The sequence below is a fragment of the Trematomus bernacchii genome, unplaced genomic scaffold (assembly GCF_902827165.1).
Source record: "Trematomus bernacchii unplaced genomic scaffold, fTreBer1.1, whole genome shotgun sequence".
Taxonomy (NCBI): Eukaryota; Metazoa; Chordata; class Actinopteri; order Perciformes; family Nototheniidae; genus Trematomus; species Trematomus bernacchii.
Window position 1 is genome coordinate 16,922 of NW_022987963.1, and position 14,978 is coordinate 31,899.

Here is a 14,978-nt window from a genome sequence, read left to right on the forward strand (position 1 = left end):
GTGTATTTTTTAATTCTAAAAACAAGAAAATGAAAACAATAAATGAAAATCGATGATGTCACTGATGATGTCACTGATGATGTCATAGATGGGTTTACCTGAGCAGGTGAGAGTCAGGATGTCTTTAGAGGAATCTGATCGTGCACACTCCCTCAGAGCATATCCAGACTCAACACAGTCAGGTCTGATCCACCACACAGGTCTCTTTGAGGACTCCTTTCTCTCTCCCACAGAAACAGCAGAGCCACAGTCCAGCTCTCTGCAGGCGACTCCTGTTGCCTTCAGGGTCCACTGAGAGTAACGGCCCCCCACTGGTCTCCATTCTCCCTCATGTTCCACCTCCAGTTCTCCTGCACAGCGACTCTCTCCTCCCACCAGCCTAACACCAGGCTCTGAAGAGAAACAAGAGAGTCATGTACCTTCATTGATATTAGCATATTTTAATAATTAATCATTTATACTATTAATACTTCCGAGTGTTAATCAGTTCATTAACTCCAGCTCTCTATAAACCGGTGGTGGGAAGTAATAAAGTACATATACTCAAGTACTGTAAGTACAGGTTTGAATTACTTTACTGGAGTATATCGTTTTATAATACTACTACATCACATGTATTCAACAAAATGAGTTCAAGTACTGTAAGTACAGGTTTGAATGACTGGTAACACTTTATATTACGGTACACATATTAACCATCAACTAGTTGTTAATTAACATGCATATTAGCAGTATATTGGCTCTTTAGTAGTCATTATAAAACACTTATTAATGCCTTATTCTACATGACCATATTCTACAAGTAATAAGCCATTAGTTGAGAGCTTTTCCTCAATAACCCTCTAATTAGTGCTTATTTATTGCAAGTAAGGAAGTTGTTGTACATGAGTTTTGGTCTTAATATGCGCTGCTCAATATGGGCCTAATAAGGCAGCAGTACCACAAGAATAGTAATTATCCCATAATAACACTTAACAAATATGATCTATTCTTATGTAACAAGACATGAAACTGTAAGTGTTAATTAAGTCTAAACAACTCAAAATGAGGTATTTCTATCTAAGAACATGTTCCCTATTTTAAAGTGAAGTCTTGTTCATAACCAATAAGCTAGTAGTTTGACTCTAATTGACCTGAACAGGTTCCCTATTCTAAAGTTGCCTCCTCTTCACACTTTGTAAATACATTATAGCACACAACTACTGAGATGAACCTCAACAGTACATGAACAAAGTAGGCACACGTTGAAATATCTGTTTTATTAATGAACCTGTCAAGTTTCTCCAAGGCTGAGAACATATGCAGCCTGTACTTTCTAATGAAAACAGATTTTGAACAGATGTTATGTATTTGTGATCATACTGTGTGACCTGCTTGTATGTACTTACACACTAGGTGTACTGTTCTCTCTCTGTGTTGTACTGTCTCAGTGTGAACATAGATTAAACAGCCAGCCAAACTCTTTTGAGAGCCAGGGAATGAGCAGCCATGCTCCTTTATTGACTTATTTGCAGTCCACTGACATTCAAACGGAGTATTAATGATGGTACTTTAAGCATTATTTGATCCTAATACTTTTACCTAAGTAGATTTCAATACCAGACTTGTTCTTGTTACAGTATTTCTACACTGTGGTATCACTTCTTTTCATCAAGTATAACATCCCCCCCCACATCTATAAACTAATAGGACCTGAAACATGAAACATATGATTAAGTAGCTTTATCCATAAAAGCTGCTTAAGAAAACAATTATAAAGAACATTTTCAAAACTGCTTAGAGGGAGATTTCTCCTCTTTTGCCTCTCCTCCTTGCTGCAGGCTAAGCACCGGATGTTGATGTGGTTTGACATGCAGCTCCGAGATAGAGATCAGCACCCCCGCCCTTACATACTCTCACTACTCTCTGGACCTGAGACAGTGACAGCACGTAATGGAGAGACCAAACTTTACCTCTGAGAATGGTTCATCCCAGTCAATACAAGAGATCCTGATTGGAATCATTTTGACTATTTTTTAATTTAGTTTTGATTACCCCAAAGTCATTAAAGAATGGGGGATTTGTGACTTTGATCTTAGCTATCCCCATTTTACTTATTAGAAACTGGCAAAATGGCCTTATCAATCGGCCAACGCTGAGTTGTTTATTGATTTATCCCTTTTTAGCAGAAAGGAGAGTTCAGTTGTGTTATTAGTTTCTTCCTATCAGGGAGCAGTTCAATAAGTAGAATAATGTTAGAAGGTTTTTAACTGCTAAAAGTCATTAGAATAGGTTTGCTCACTTTGGAGATTTTGACCAACTTCCTTTTGTAGTATCTGGTGTTTATCCAACTCCTGGTTGGTAGTAAGGAATTTAAAACCAAGTAGATGTAACAATATTTTTAAGAAAATGTGTGATATTTACTATAGCAATTTTTCAGTCCCTTTATAGACGTTCTGTTGAGTGGTTGGTTGGTGATGGACGCTTATATCAGAGAGAAGATTTATCTGATCATTTGTTGCCAGCATCTAGGAGGGGTCTCTCACTGAGACTCTGCGGGGATAACAGGGAACCACCTCGCTGGTATGTTACAGAACATTTAGAAGACTATTTTGACATTAGTCCTAGGGAGCTTGGGGAAGGGTCTACCTGTCCTCCTCCGGCTAAGAAGTCTAGAACTTCTGTGCCACCAAACTAATCTTTTACAGCAGCTGACCAGACGAGGGCTCCAGAAATGCTGTGGACCTGACCTGCCGACATTGTGACGTTAAAAGTGCAGAGTATCTTGATTTATTTTTAACATCATGTTACTATACATTTTTGACTACTTATGATAATGCTGTTAAATTGTTTAAGGGGAATAGAAACTCTGCTAAGGTTAAACTATAGTTTCACATTATGGGTTAGGCTCACTTTATTAATGTTTGACTCTGGCTGGGTTTGATATTACTTTTGCATTGTTTTAATTGGTATAAGGGTATACAAATTGGGGGTTAGGGATTGAGGGTCCTGAAGCTGCCCTAATTACCAAGGAGTCTCCCAACGACACAGGGTTTCTCCTCCAGGGGCAGTTTAGATACTGCTCTGGGGTTCTACCAGCCCACCAACACCTACTACACTATACACTCCGTTTTGCTATCCTAGCGGTCGGACATCCGTGGCTGGAGTGCCTACATAGGGATACGACGGGCAGTTTGGTGTTAGAGGCCACGCTGTAAACGCCCCCCTAAGCAGATTGCGTTGATCTTGCGTGTAGATTCTGGGGGGTTTTGAAGTCCTAAAAAGATTGGACGGCTGTTCAACGGAGCCTTATCAGCACCGGAGTTCAGTATCGGAGACGGCCTAGATATTAACGTTGGTTGTATCGAAGTTAGATTCCTTTTCAATGTGATGATCTGATGGTATTTATAAAGTATAATCATGAAAAGTGGTGGTGATGAAAAGGTGATGATGGTTTGTTGTTTACCTTTGAAGTATATCCTGGTTTCACAAACATGGTAAAATCATAAATGATGAAACTAGGATCAGTTAGTGGTGAAGTCTTTAAACTACATCATGTTTTATGATAAAGGTTGTTTACAGACTGTAATCACTTAAAGAGTAACAGGGTGAATAAACTGAACACTTTACCTGTTGAGTTGTGTTCTCCTTCAGCCTGGAGTCCTGAGGAGAAATCAGAAGATAAGGTAAACAGAGTTTTCTATCATCTCAGGAACACGTCAGTGAACTCACTCTGGAGTCATTTCACCAGTTTACTCTAGCTGAGAATAACACGTTCATACAGAGAAGTCACATATTCAGAGTTAAAGCAACAGTTCAGTTTAGAGAATATGCTCCTTCAATTCAAATGAGTCATGGTGCACCATCATCACACTGAAACATGTTCTACAGCAACAATTACATTAGGAGGAACCACAGAGGAAAGAGATGCTGCCAGTTCCCACCTTCTGCTGTCACCTGAACGCCTCACTCCCCTATCACTAACTGCAGACATTAACTAGCTGACCTGTACCTGTTTTAATATGACCTGGTATAGTGTGTGTGTGTGTGTGTGTGTGTTTGATGCTCTGAGTTTCCGATTGCATGTGTGTGTATCCTCAAGTGTGTATGTGTTTGTGTGTGAGTGTGTGTTTTTGTGAATGTATTTGTGTGTGTGTGTGTGTGTGTGTGTGTGTGTGTGTGTGTGTGTGTGTGTGTGTGTGTGTGTGTGAATGCATGTGTGTAATTGTATGAGTTTTTGTGTAAGTGTCTGTGTGTGCGTGTGGATGTTTGTGTGTTTGAGTGTGTGAGTGTATAACTGTATGTATTTGTGAGTATGGTGTGAGTGTTTGATTGTGTTTTTGTGTGTCTGTATGTGTATGTGTGTATGTGTGTGTGTGTGTGTGTGTGTGGTGTGTGTGTGTGTGTGTGTGTGTGTGTGTGTGTGTGTGTAAGACAGCCAGGGACGTGCACAGACATTTTGGGGGGCAGGGGCTCAAGTGAAAAAAAGGGCACATGCCATAATCATTTATTTAAAAAAATGTAAAACTAAAAGTTAAATATAGTTGCACATCTCTGGCTTACCGACCAATTAATTTTAATACACTCACGCAATTGTTTAATACTCAACATAATTCTACAAAATAATCAGTTAACACAGAGACAATGCTCTACTTTAGTATTCACTACAAGAGCAGACATCAACAAAGGAAACTATGCCACAATGTGCATGCTTTCTATGCTACTAGTTAAAATTGCTATAATAATTAGTTTATTTTAGCACAACATTAAGTCCTTTGAATTATTTTTGTGGTATTCAAATAAATAACACTTCAAAATCAACAAAAATCTTCACACAAAACTGAAAAAGTCTGTTCTCTACATAAATATGCAAACCAACCTACACTCCAAACTACAAGTAGGGCTAAGTTTAGTTACAATTACACTTAGTGCATTCTGCTCTCCTCTCCTACTCATTTACTTAATTTAATTGGACAAAACACATCAAAAATGCTGAAAAAAACGGTGCAAAAATATTTATTAAGAACATGCAAAAATACTGCAACTTTACTGAAATTATTTAAAAATGTCTTGAAATCTGAAATTAAATATTTTGTTAATAACTTCTTTTGTTACTAACTTTCTTTGTATCTTTCTTTGCACTTGGAAGTTGTTAAATATGTTTTCGTGTCTTCACTTGTTGTCTCTCCTTCCTCCCTTACAGCAGCAACCTTCTGGGGGCCATGTCCCGTACATGTTTATTACTTCACTGGATAACAGGAATGTCCTTCTCAATAGCGAGGAGGAGGAGATCAGAAAAGCCTCTCTTCTGTACTTTGGCTTCTGAGTGTGTCTTTCACACACTGGCAGCTTAGTCATTTGTTCATCACCAGTCACCTTCAAAATAAACCAAGAAAAGCCGGCATAATGTGGGACAGTAAAGTGGGAGGTGCTGCTACCTGTCTGTCTGAAGGGACTGCCGATGTCCGCATCGCTGTGCGCGAGACGTGGAGGGAGGGAGGGAGGGAGGGAGAGAGGGGAGAGAGAGCAGCGGAACTTCAGTCTAATCTCCCAACCTGATATTTTTATTTTTATTCAATCAATATATTTTTGGAAAGTGTGCGCAAACAGCAGTAGATACATATTCATTTATTTAAAAAAGAAAAGAAAAGGAAAAGCACCCCATAAAAAGGGCACTTTCTCTGGAGGAAGAAAAAGGGCAGGGGCTCAAGCCCACTTTGAGGTCTATGTGTGCACGTGCCTGAAGACAGCATGAATATATGGAACCCACATCTGTCTTAAAACCCAGACTTTATGAATGTATGGAACCCACATCTGTCTAAAACCCAGACTTTATGAATGTATGGACCCCACATCTGTCTAAAACCCAGACTTTATGAATGTATGGAACCCACATCTGTCTTAAACCCAGACTTTATGAATGTATGGAACCCACATCTGTCTAAAACCCAGACTTTGTGAATGTATGTCTATAAACCAGATGGTGTGTGTGTGGTCGCCCCCTACAGGTCAGTAGCTGAACGTCTCCAGGAAGCTGCTTCCAGTCAGTGACCTCTGCTCTTTCTGATGATGATGATGATCTCTGTGTTTACTCCAGGATCCTGCCTGATCTGATCCATGCTGTACCACCTTCAGAAGGGGGGGGGGGAGGGTGCATGTTTGTGTCCTCAAGTGTGTGTGTGTGTGTGTGTGTGTGTATGTTTGTGTGTGACAGTGTGTGTTTTTGTGTATATTGTTTGAGCATCCTCCCATGGGTGTGTGTGTGTGTGTCTGTAAGTTTGTGTGGGTGTTTGTGTGTGTGTGTGTGTGTGTGTGTGTGTGTTTTTGTGTGCATGTAAGTTGGTGTGTCTGTGTGTGTGATGTGTGTGAGTGTGTGTGCATTTGTGTGAGTGTGTTTGACAAATATCAAAGTATTTGGTGATAAAACTTGATGTAAGACTTTGTTTGTGTGTGTGTGTGTGTGTACGTGTGTATTTAAATTGACCCCACTGATGCCTAAAAAAGAGACTGTGTGTATATATGGATCCCACCTCAGTACCTCTGTGTGTGTGTCAATGTAAATGTGTGTGCGTAAGAGTATGTGAACATGTGTTTTTGTTTGTGTGTGTAAAACAGTGTGTATATAGACCCCACTTATGCTTAAAAACCTGACGGTGTGTGTATTTGGACCCCACTCATACACACACACTATATCAACCACAGGTAATTCACAATAATAAACAATGGTGTAGGCAGACTCATTCAAATATGCAATAATAGAGATCAGTGTAAATGATATAATAGAGGTGTTGGAACGTGTTGGAGGACAAACACTTTGAGTTGTCTCTACACAAATATTAATGCCTTAATATAACTGAGTATAAACACACTGATGGGATGTTCAATACAACATTTATTAACCCAAAGACAAATAGAATAACAAACTGCTGTCAGAGTGTGTGTGTGTGTGTGTGTGTGTGTGTGTGTGTGTGTGTGTGTGTGTGTGTGTGTGTTTTTAACTTCAATGTAAAGAAACACATCAGGTTCACATGGAGAGGACACTAGATCCATCTGCACACTCATCATATACACTACACACTTCTCTTGGCCTTGTTAACACCATAGTCCCTAATATATTTGTAGAAAGGCAGGACATGGAATTAAATTGAGAACATTTCTCATTGCGGAGGACCCCTGTTTTGTCCCCCCCCCCCCCACTTCTCAAACCAAAGTCAAAACAAACTCTTTCCGTACTTTCTGCTGATTATGCAAACTGATGACGTGTCTTCATTTGATCTTATCGAAGTTACAAATAATTATAAAGAAACATGTACGCACATCCCAACCACACACACACACACACACACACACACACACACACACACACACACACACACACACCACCAGCGATAAGGACAGGGAGCTATTGCACAACTGTGAGACACGCTCTCTGTGGAGGCGTCAGCGCGGCCTCCAATGAAAACAACTCTTAATGTCTGAATATAAAGACGATGATGGGAAGATCAATAAAATATTTATTTACCCAAAGAAAATAGAGTACAAATCTGCTGTCAATGTGTGTGTGTGTGTGTGTGTGTGTGTGTGTGTGTGTGTGTGTGTGTGTGTGTGTGTGTGTGTGTGTGTGTGTGTGTGTGCATCACTGCGTAGAGACACAGAAATGAAGAGCAGCATAGAAACCACGTTTGAAACACCGTGTGCACGGCGGCACGATCACTGGGAACACAGCACTCAGGAGCAAGGCACACACTCACAATAACTAAACAAAGCAGCTTTGCTTGGGCCTTCAACTTGGGCAACCGCTGACCGAGCAGCAAACACAGAATACAGAGTAAGCACCAAGATGTTCATTCCACATGCAAACCATCTCCCTACTGCGTGAGGCTTTTCAGGTTCCCACATTCTGCAGTGGAGACCCCGAAAGTTAAGGCAGACTTAAATGCCCCTATGACACTTGGCATGGCTACCAGGGTCTTGTGGAAGGTGGTGAGGAGTTTATTAATGATCCATTTCCCATCACCTCGGGGCGTATAGAGCCTTCAATTGTGTGCAAAGAAACAGTTCGAACACAACATACTCGGCTTCTACAAGTTTAGTGTTGCTCAATTCCTGATTGGTCTGAGTGTGGGCCAATCACAAATCACAAAAGTCTATACAACACATGTAGAGTATTTGACGTAGGATATATTTAATACATTTGAATTACTATCTAAGATCACACACATCGTAGCATTAAAGTGCACCATGTCTGTGATGGTGCCGTGTGTGTGTGTGTGTGTGTGTGTGTGCGTGTGTGTGTGTGTGTGTATCTTGTTGTCAGTGTTTACGAGCAGTGATTTCTTGAGAGATCACAAAGATATTTGAATATAATAAATAATAAAGTGGATTATTACCTGAGCTACAGACCAGTAGCATCAGCAGCAGCAGCAGGTGATCCATGTCTCTCTTCTGTCTCTCTCTCTCTCGCTCGCTCTCTTTATTCTGAGCATCTCATGTTTTGTCCTCGCATTATATCAGCGTAAAGCGAGAGGTGGAGTCTCTCTGGAAACATATCTGATGGTATTGATATGGTATTAATATCTGATGGTCACTTCCCGCTCTCTTCTCTCTTCAGCTACATGTCAAATCATCACATCAGAGGCTGAACATGATCCTATTTTGAGGGAAATTATCCAACGCTAGTCTTTAAAAGGAGAACAAGTAAACATACATTTCTAATTTAAAATAACAAACTCTTTCACACAGATACAGAGTAACTAACATTGGGGTTTGCTGCTTAACATTTTTAAGCAAGCAACTTGTTACGGCTGCTGTTTCTGTCTGCTCGTTAACCTGTCTGAGATTGTTTCAGCTGTGTGTAATATGTAAATGAGCTGTGTGGTTGCCCCAATGTCGTTGGCTGTCATCTCCTAGTCCTCCTCCGAAGACGCTGATTGGAGCACGCCGGGCCCGACGCTCTCCAATCCCCGTGCAATCCCAGAGCACACCTTCCGGAGATTACTACAAAGCCTGGGGACAATTATCACTCAGGAGGCTCTGCTGCAATCAGACGCCTCACACATATTGCTCCTGTGTCGTGGACACTTCAGTTGAGCTATAGCCTGTGTTTGACATTTGTAATCCGTGTTTAGTATTGTGTGTTTAGAGTGTTTATACGTGTGCTTAGAGTAGCGAGTGTTTAGTTCATATTGTTAGCTGCGTTTTCCTGCAGCCTCCTTCCAATATGGCTAATTGGAAGAGAACTGCGCCCTTTTGGCTTCTTTGTTTGGCTTAGGCTTCTTTTGACCTCATTTTGTTGTGCACCTTTGTTGTTGCTCATTAAATCCGATTATAATACTTACCAAATCCATCTGGTGTATGTTATTTTACTCATCCCTAGTGGGTTCGTAACACAACTAAAGAACTAAAAGCCAGACTGAACAAAGGCAGGTGCAAAAAACTAAGTGTGTGAAAAAGTAGAAGAAGGACTCAGAGATCAGAGTCACAGAGCAGAGGACCAGAGTCCAGGGAGGAACAGGTTCAGGTGGAACCAGCTTGGTTCCCCTTATGAAACAAAAATATATTGTAATATATTGGTAAATATAATACAATATACTGGATCATACATTTCCATATATGGGAAAGTAGTTCTTATATTTTTAAATATATTGCAATATATGCATGGACCATGTATGGCTATATATTGATACATATAAAAAAAATATTGCAATGAAAACAAAAACTGCACTATACATTTTTATATGTAATAGTTTTATTGAAACACGCATTTATCTTTCATGAGTTACACAAGTTTACATAAAATTGAACAGATATTCATAAACAGTTATCTCACTTCGTTTTGTATAGTTACCCACTTTATATATGAACATATGTTTGATGGTATATATTAAAAAAGTACAAATACTCCATTGTCCATTGAATGATGGAAAATAATATACAGTTTATAAATATATACAGACACACACATATATGCACGCGTATATATATATGCATATATTCAAATATATATATGCATATATGCACGCATATATATATGCATATATGCACGCATATATATATATATGCATATACATACAAATATGCATATATATATACACATATATATAAATATGCATATATATATTCACATATATATATATATATATGCATATATGCACGCATATATATATATGCATATATGCACGCATATATATATATGCATATATATATATAGGCACATATTTTTTCATTCTTGAATATATTATAATATACTTACTTCTTATTTCTATTTGTTTAATATATATGTTTATTTTGAAATTGGAAATAACACAGTACTGAGATATTCTTGGAAATTAAATGAGAATCCATAAAACAGCTTGCGTTTGGATTCTGGCTACGGCCGACCGGCTATTTGGAGTGGAATGCAGCCCATCCACGGCAGACAGCCCAAACAGTATTTGAATGCGCCACTTCCGGCTGACAGTGGCTGACCTCCGTCTTCACTAAACATAACTCTCTAAAACGTGTTAACGTTCTCATTGGACACATTACGTGCCAGTGATCATCACCAATCAATCTCACAGATTTCGGGGAGGCCCCCCCCCTCTCCAGCAATAGATTGATCTGATTGGCAGATTCAAATCTGCGTTGCCACCTCTGTCTGTTGATGATGGCGCTGTCAAAGAGAAAGCATTCATCAGGTGCTTCGCAACGGAAAATTAAAAAGAAACGAGAGGAAAATACAGCACGAGAGTCAGGTATGTGTGAGCATTTAAAACTATTTTAAATTGAAATAATTCTGCATGTACACTACAAGTAGTCTAGGTGCTTAATCCGTATGTCCCGTCTCTCGGCACTACAACAGCTACATTAGCTAACGTTAGTTAAATTAGCTATGTTAGTTCCCTCGTGTATAAGTGTATAACCGGTCCGCAGCACATCCCACACACACCCCCACCCCCCCCACACACACCCCACACACAACCCCCCCCCCCCCCACACACTGTACACACACACACACACACGCACATGCACATGCACACCGCACACACACACACACACACACACACACACACACACACACACACACACACACACACACACACACACACACACATACAGTGAAGCTCTGTTCTGATAGGCTGCTCAGGAAGGCTGTTAACCAGAGGTGAACCGTCAGGGCCTTCAAGGTATTCAGAGAATACCCTGGAACACTCAGATAAAACTAACAAAAAATAGATTTAATTATATAAATAAAATGTAAATAAAATGAATAAATGAGAATGGTATCTGTGTTGTTGATCTGTAATATTACAGTGTTACGTTGATTTGTTTCTCCTTCTTGGTCCATGCACTACGCATTTCAGTGGTTTTGTGTTAGAAACAAAATGCGACCAATCAGATGTTGTTCTTGGTCTCTGGGTAGGGTATCATTTAACCAGGTATTCTATATCCTTGATAGAAGGCCCTGACAGTTTGATCAACCCATCATATATTGATTTGTAGCCAATGGGCGTGTTCTTTCAGAGTTTCCCTCGGTTCCAGGTGCTCTAGGCCCGGTAGTTCACTGGAGAGAGACAGAGGAACTAGAGAAATGCCACGGAGCAATTAATCTGAAGTTTTATTGTTTTAACGTTGATATGGAAACAGGTGAAGATGATGTTGTTGCAGAATTGTTGTCAATACCTTTTCAAGACGATAATTCAGTGAAAAGACGGACATTATAACGGCGGGGGGGGGAGTGGTGGTGGGGGGTGTGTGTCTACAGAAGGTCCAGTTGTGATAGACACGGTTCACCACTGGTGTTAACGGGGCTGAAGTGTTGTGTAGACTCACATCAATGTTGTAAATGCTCTAAAAAAATACATAAGAAAAACCCTTTATTTGTACATTTGTCATATCGTGATTTAATAAAAAAATTGTTTTGTTCAATTGCATTTTAAAATAAAAACAAATATGGTCTTTATTTATAATTGTGATCCAACAAAGGTAAAGGGCAAATATGAACCTTATCAGCTGTTTGTACGGCTTGTAGTTGGGATAAAGGGAACATCTGTTGAGTATGTTTACATCCAATTGTTTGGTTGTGTTCATTTACAAACCCAGTAGCTCAGCGGGACTCCAGACCCCCGAACACCGGCTGAATAACAACGATATGAACGCCATCCAAGGGTTAAAGTGAACTCAGATAAACAGGAACACTCTCAGGGGGCTCTAGAAGTTACAGCACCCCCCCACTGTAGATACATATGTGCAAAGCGTGTAAATATAGAATTATGCAGCATATTTAACTCGTATGCTTAACCTGTATATAGCATGACATGTTTAAGCCTATATGATGATTGTATGTACATGTCAGAGTCCTGTGAACAGTGTGTGTTTACTGAGGGAGTGATTGAGACATCAGAGAGCACCGTTAGCATGTTGCTATCTCTCTGTCAGATCTCAGCTGTCACCAGGAAGTGATGGGGGGGGGAATCAGTGAGTGTGTCCTTATGCAGTTGTGCAATATGCTGCATGTCCTTATCACTGGTGGTGTGTGTGTGTGTGTGTGTGTGTGTGTGTGTGTGTGTGTGTGTGTGTGTGTGTGTGTGTGTGTGTGTGTGTGTGTGTGTGTGTGTGTGTTGTGTGGGTGTTTGTGATGGGTGTTTTTTTTATAATTCTCTTTAACTTTGATAAGATCACATTAAGACCACATGACGTGTTTGAAACAGTTCAGTAGGAGACCAATTTGAAATAACAAACTCTTTCACACACATACAGAATAACTAACATTGGGGTTTGCTGCTTAACATTTTTAATCAAGCAACTAAAGAACTAAAAGCCAGACTGAACAAAGACAGGTGCAAAAAACAAAGTGTGTAGAAAAGTAGAAGAAGGACTCAGAGATCAGAGTCACAGAGCAGAGGACCAGAGTCCGGGGAGGAACAGGTTCAGGTGGAACCAGCTTGGTTCTGACTATGGAGAGGTTCTGTAATCCTCATTAATAAAGACTCAACATGATTGGTTAGCTTGATTTGAGGTGTGAACTCTCAGGAGTCCCCCTAGTTTCAGACAAATCCCCCCCGCTGTGTGAAGGCCTCTACAGTGAGTCACATGATCAGGTGTTTCTGTAGGCCATGATCTCAGTGTGAACAGAGGGTCGTGCTGCCGTCCAGTCGCTCTCTGTGTTCATCAGGGTGAGATCTATAGAAGGAGACAGACTCTCTCTGAGGACGTCTTGATTCTCTGTCACTGACTTTGTTCAATCGCTCCATTAAAGGAAAGACAAAGAAAGTTTATTGATAAAGCATCTTTCAACACGAGGCCATTCAAAGTGCTTTAAGAGCATCAAGAAACACATATATTCAAATATAGATTCAAGTGTAGCTCACTTCCCTGAACTGCATTTCTGAGGAACTGATCATGAAGACGCTGATGGATTACAGATTACAGAAACCGTTTCCTGTCTCCATGACGACCAGGGCGCGCTATCAGATTAAAGCTGTCAGTGTGAGCAACAATTTGTGACGCGTTCAGGTCTGAGGATGCCTTCAGTTACTTTATAATAATTATAATAATAATACATTTCATTTATATAGCACACTTTAAAAACAACGTCATCTCAAGGTGCTTCACAAAGCTATCAGGAGAAAATAATAAAACAAATAAAATAAAAAGATATCTTTATAAACTTTATAAACTCACACTCATTGACCCGGCTCATTTACTGTGAAGAACGTTTTCAATGACCACACACTACACACACACACACACACACACACACACACACACACACACACACACACACATACACACACACAACACACACACACACACACACCACACACACACACACACACACAGACAGCCCCACACACACACACACACACACACACACACACACACACACACACACAGACACCCCACACACACACACAACCCCCACACCCCCACACACACCCCCCCCCACACACACACACCCCCCCCCCACACACACACACACACACACACACACACACACACCCACACACACACACACACACACACACACACACACACACACACACACACACACACACACACACACACACACACACACACACACACACACACACTTAAGCTCTTTTCTGATCTGAAATTCCTTCAAGTTATTCAGAGAATACCCTGGACCACTCAGATAAAACAAACAAAACATTGATTTAATTATAAAAAAAGCACAAATGAAATCGCTCACTAGGTGAGGAACAAAACTTACAAAATATCATGGAGCATAAATCAGCCTTGAAAAAGGTGAGTAATCGCAGGCACGGTGACTACTTAGTAGGGTGTCAAGGGCCCTTTCTCATTTCATCAATTCCCCCTCCTCAACTCCTCGACTCCTCGGTCCTCCGGTAGTGACCCGGAAATGAATTTTAGCGCGCCAGGTTGAAGGACATCTCATTTCTCTAAATGCACATCGAGGACCGAGGATCGAGCGCCGAGGAGGCTCTCTGGAGGAGCTATAACCGAGGATACACTGATGGGTCCTCCACGGTCCTCCACGGCTCCTTCGTGGATGCATTTCCGGGAACAGAGATGTTTCAAAGAGTTGTGACGCACGGCCGGACTTATCTCAGCCAATGACAGCTCTGCATGCATCCCCTGGATATTATTTTATTAACTGCTTTCATCGCGACGCAATGTTTACAGTGAGAACAGCTGTGAGGTCCGTGCAGAAAGCGGAGCAGTGTGTATAATATATATCACTCAGTATAACAGGCCTACTCTCTTTATTTGCTTTAGTTTAGTAGATATCTACAAACAAAGAGTCCAGATTTTTCTAAAACCATTTAGTGCTTCACATAATAAAATACACAACGGCTGTTGCCTGATTATATGCTTTAGGAGCTGTAGGTGCTAATTATTCTATATATATATATATATATATATATATATATATATATACACCTATTATACGTTTTAGTTACTTGTGGGCTACTTAACATGAATAATCACAGTTACTATCCTTTTACTCCATCACATTTCAAAAAGAAATAGGCTAT

The 14,978-nt window shown here is 40.3% G+C and overlaps 1 long non-coding RNA gene across 1 annotated transcript; it reads right to left on the reverse strand.

Annotated features, from left to right (window-relative positions):
• Nucleotides 1–355: 355 nt before the first annotated feature.
• Nucleotides 356–8,473, reverse strand: LOC117471013. Its single transcript, XR_004554757.1, has 3 exons — nucleotides 8,370–8,473; nucleotides 3,610–3,642; nucleotides 356–392 (listed from the first exon to the last, which is right to left on the reverse strand). It is a non-coding gene; the product is annotated as an uncharacterized LOC117471013 (long non-coding RNA).
• Nucleotides 8,474–14,978: the final 6,505 nt, after the last annotated feature.